The sequence below is a fragment of the Neocloeon triangulifer genome, unplaced genomic scaffold, assembly GCF_031216515.1.
Source record: "Neocloeon triangulifer isolate White Clay Creek 2 clone unplaced genomic scaffold, ASM3121651v1 ptg000004l, whole genome shotgun sequence".
Taxonomy (NCBI): Eukaryota; Metazoa; Arthropoda; class Insecta; order Ephemeroptera; family Baetidae; genus Neocloeon; species Neocloeon triangulifer.
This window is the reverse complement of record NW_026775547.1, coordinates 1,878,045-1,883,345: the sequence shown is the minus strand read 5'-3', so window position 1 is coordinate 1,883,345 and position 5,301 is coordinate 1,878,045.

Genomic DNA, 5,301 nt, shown 5'->3' with positions numbered 1-5,301 from the left:
GACGCCGCCCGGATTGGGTGTGTGTGTGTGTGTGCGTTAATAATTACTTGATTGCCAGCCCGTCGTCTTCTTCTTTTATATCCGCACCTTTAAGAGCCTTAAAAACTTTTTGTCATTAGCGAAATTACGCCCGACTAATTACGCACGTGGTGCCGCTGCCTGTCAGAAGGGGTAAAATTCGTGAAATTTCGTCACGGTGAGAGACTTTCTGTGAAAATTCTCGCTCGTAAAAAAGTGTGGGCAGCAAAGGATAAAGCAAAAGTTCGCCTGTCAAAGAGAAGTCGCTCCACAGGGGACTGCAAAAGAGGAACGGGGAAGGATTGTTGACGCTAAAACAAAGTTTACGTACCTTTCTATAAAATAAGTTGTTGGTCAAGCTTTTTTTCAATTTAAAAATATTCAAGAAATTTAAAAATTAATATACTGATTTTAACAGATAATTTCATTTTTAAATAACCATTTTAATAAATTTTATGTTCAAAGAATTTTTAAATTGACTTAATATTTAATATTATAATATCAACCAGTTTATTTATTTTACTTTAAAATTGAAAGAAAATTGTAATTATATTACGTTTGTTATTAATATTTTTTGTAATACTTTTTTGATATTATATACATATTAATAAATAAATAGCATCCAATGATCAAGCTGCACTTTATACTAATTATACATAATATTGATGATCTACTTGCCTTATGTGATTTTGATTTCAAATTGAATACCCTCTAATAATCAACATAATTTTAAAATTAAATAATTGTCCGCTATTAAAATATTTGAGCTAATATTAGCCTTAGTAAAAGTTTTTTTAATAATTGGAGTGCCTCAAAATATCAATATTACCTTCACAGTTATTTCCATCAAAGTGTCACAATCGCAAAGATCACTAGTCAAAATGAATTTTGGCGTGAATTAATGTTTTCTTGCCACTTTAGTAATGCCAATTGAATTTTTTAATTGGTCAAACATGATAAAACCAAATTAAAACGGCATACTTTATACACAAATATGTGCAGCAGTGTGGGAAATAACCTCCCCTTTGCCATAACATAATTTTTGTGGTTTGTCAGTCCGCCTTTCATGGAACATTGCCCAAAAGCTGGTGCTCCGGCACTCGCTTTTCAAACCAGAACAGCCACAATCGATATTTATTCACGAGCTGATATGAAATTTTAATGAAATTTAACTGATTACCATGTCCAAACTGGACATTATTTATGAGCGCGAAATTGACCGGTGTCGATGGAAAAACAAAATATTCGGCACTCGAAGGTACTCTGCACAATTTTTTATGCGCTCTAACCACTTTCGCCGAAACATCATCTCGTAAAAAATCGAGTAAATATAGAGAGTCAATATCTCAATAATATACTCGCTTCTACTGCCAGCTGCCTGTGTATTTTGTGCGTGTATCCGAGGCTGCGCGCGCTATATTTGCATATTTATGCCATTTTCCGACATAGAATTATTGGCAAAATAATCTTGTTTTCGTCTTGAATATCCAACGGGGCGTCGAGGCATATTTTTTATTATGCGCGCGCCCGCCGCCACGAGATTTTAGTGTGGCGCCACAAGATCGCACACTTGGGATAAAATTTTTGATGCGATGCAAATAAACCTCTCCCGCCCAACAATGAAAGATAACATAAACTTTTATCGCAGTTAGCGCGCGCAATGACAAATAAATCCGCTGCAATTCCGCGTGCGTATCAATAAAGATAAAAGGTGGTGCTGCTTTCCGGCCGCCGCGCGTTCTTTCTTTCTTTACTGCCCTTGCCACCGAATGAGTCCTAAACTGCGAAAAGAAACCCCGCCGGGGATAAACAACGGCCGTAATTTGTCAATCAACCGATAAATGGCATTAAGGGCCCCTTAACTGACCACTAAAGAAAACAGTTCGTGTGCGTTTAGTTTTTAGTGGCCGACGGCGCCCACACACCACTACAACAAAGACAACAAATGAAATGGGGATGAGGGAATTTCATTAAATGGCAGTTACGTCTCGCACTGCAATCGAAAAAGTAAAATAGTGTTTTAAGTTCAACTGTATATTTTATAAATTGCTTTGCTAGATCACCTTTTTTATTATGTTTTAAAAGTATTTTCATCTTTACCAATCAAGTTCTATGTTGATAAAGCTTGATGGAGTTAGTTTTCTTTAATGTACGTGTGATTAGTTTTATAAAATTTCTTCGAGATTTCACATCAATATGAATTAGATATCAGATTATTGACCAAATCTGCCAATTTATTTGATACATGGTTATTAATTAATGTTCATTTTGAAAAAAATACATAAACTTCATGTTTTATTATTTGCATTAAAATTATGTACTATTTACACAATTTCTTTCTTTAAACTTATTATTTTAAATGAAAAATTATTAGAACATATATATTTTCAATTATATTTTCCTGGCAAATTCGCTACAGATAAATATAGCGATGCTTTCTTTCTACAAAATTGAAACATGAATAATAAATTATGGAAGAAACCTGAGTGGTTTATTAACATTTTCAGTTTAAGGCCTTCTTAATGACACAGTCAAATCAAGGCTTTTCGACAATAGGAAACATTTTATCAATAATTGGAAAATTTAACAACCATTGTTGTAAAGTCCTTAATTTAAACAATGAATTCCAGAGCAATAGAATGAATTGTTATATTATTATAGTTGTCTAATTGTCCACATTGCTACAACCAAATTGTTTACCATCAATTGTTGAAAGCAATTTATTAAAAATAAGTCAAATGTTGGAAATAACGGCACCACCACTACGGCAAGAATTTTGCTAAAACCTTCGGAGATTAAAAATATCCCACAGTCATGAGCCTAGGTTGAAAGTGAAAAATGTGAGTGCATTTAGTATTTTTTTTTATTGAGTTTTCATTCACATCTCGATTGAAATTGAGTTAGGTAGATTCAATGTTGATTTAGTAGTTTTACTTCTTAAAATCAGTAGAGAAGAAATTTATGTAAATTGTTTTAATTTTTTCCATTAATGATAACTGATTGTGAATATCATTTTCTATATAGAAAGTTATGTACGTATTATAGATCAGGATCAGACTAAACAGTAAAATGCTTACATTTTTACAATCATCACTTCATGCTGTCTTTTTTTAATTATTATAAATTTTTTATTGAATGTAGAAGACACAAGATTTAAATATTTTCCATCATTGATATCTATCAGTTTAGATTATTTCAATCTGCCGACTTTCCGCATACCCTTGATAGACGATTCTATATAAAGGAAAGTCCATAAATAAATTCAGAAACGTCAACAACTTGCCAACTTATAATGTCGCATTCCTCTCGCAACGCATAAGTTATGAGCGACACAAGAGTCCCCTAAACCAATATTCAGAGATATAGATTCCACCAAAACACACACACACAGAGATAAACGAATTTCACTCCTCCTCTTTCTCAAACTTGTGACTTCTCCAAGGGTTGTTTATCATTAGAAAAACAAGATCTCTTTGGTTTTCTCTCCCCCGAACAAAAAAGAGAAGATGAAGAAAAAAAGCAGTGGCCCAAAGATGAATAATGGACTCGGATTCTTTGATGTGGGGGAACTTTCTTTCGGGAAAAATAAAAAGAAGAAGTCGGCTGGGTACAAGTATAAGTGTAAAATCAAGAGCGAAAACTTTACTCGGGCGGGCCAAAAACGGTCAAAAGTATGCGTACAAAGTGACGTCACAATGTCCCTTTGAAGAGAGTAAATGCAAAATCTACAATGTAAATTGCGCACCGCGCCGAAAAAGTTTCGAGCCGCTGGTGAAATCCCGCTTTTCGCCTTTTGATCTGACAGCCGCGTACGTGTATACAACACACACACACACACAATTTTTGCTCTTTTCACGAAATGCGAAAAGTATAGGAGGCGGAGAAAGACCGTTATTTATACCAACGCCTAATTAAAACGGAACCAATTGAATTGAACTTTTTTTAGTAAAATCGAAAGCTAATTAAACTCAAGACAAAAGAGAATAGTAAGGAATTGTTCGGTTAATGTGTTACAGCAGCAAAATATTTAACTGATTTACTGACTTTTCTAGTAGAAGAGCCAATTCGATCCAGAAATTCTCTTTAGGCTGAAATTTGAGTTCAAAGATTCCCAGGTTCGGCACTTGGAACAAAAAAAATTAAATTAATAATCTGTTTGAAGCAAGTAATTTTTTTTTTAAATAAAATAAATATTTGTAATTGATATTTTTAATTATTATAAATTTTTTTAAATAAGAACACAGGATTGATTTTAATAGAAGACGCAGACTGATGGGGATAATATGTTTTTCTTGTATTTTTTCCAACCTGTTACATGCTTGACATACTAAAATTTACTTTACTAAGCAAGCTTTTTAAAGTATAATCGAGTTTCTAGAACCACTTAAAATCACCCATACGATAAAAAATCCTCCATTCGAATGAGCATTTTACTTAAATAAACTGAATTGACCTACATTTAAATTTTTTCTAATTTGACTGCCTTTTTGAAGAGCAAAACGTTATCTAAAATCTCACAATCTTGGAAAAGTGAATTATTAAAAAACTAGTTCACCTCATAACAGCATAAAACATAGCTTTTTAAATCAAAAGAAATAATTGTCTATTGTTTCATTTTTTTACTTATTTCAGCTGCACAAAATCACATGAATTCTGCACCTTTTTCTCCATATATATCTTCATTTTTATTCAGTGCTTTAGAGGCATTTTTATATAAAAAAATTAACAATAAAAATAATGATTTGCTTGAAGTTTCTTCTAAATTTCGTACTAACTCTTGTAAAACAGGAAAATTCCGCAAAAAAAACTATCGCTTTTCGAATTGATAGTCGCACGTGCATTAATTTGCTCTTTGCACAAAACGTACATTATCCAAAAAAGTAAAAGGTGGAGCGGAGGAGAAAGACCCGTTATTTACGTCAGCGCCTAATTAAAACGGGCCCCCCATTGAATCGAACTTTTATAATAAAAAACGAACTAATTAAAGCCAAGGAGGAGAAAAGTAACGCGGCGTCGTTTGTTACCGGTGTCGGTGGATGAGGAAAAAAGTGTCGGGCCAGCGAAAAAATCATGATGAATTGAGTCGAGCTACTCAGTATTCATCGGTATTCATTTTGCTGACGGAACGGTCTAGTGCCAAAAGTGAATGGAAAGGGCTGAGTTATTGCACTGCCAAGTGCACTGCACAGGCCGAGGGGGCGAGGGCGCACGCGTGTGGTCCTTTTGCAGATGGGGAGGCTGCTGGCTGTGGCTGCAGAAGCGAAAGGTCTTTCCAGCCGGGTA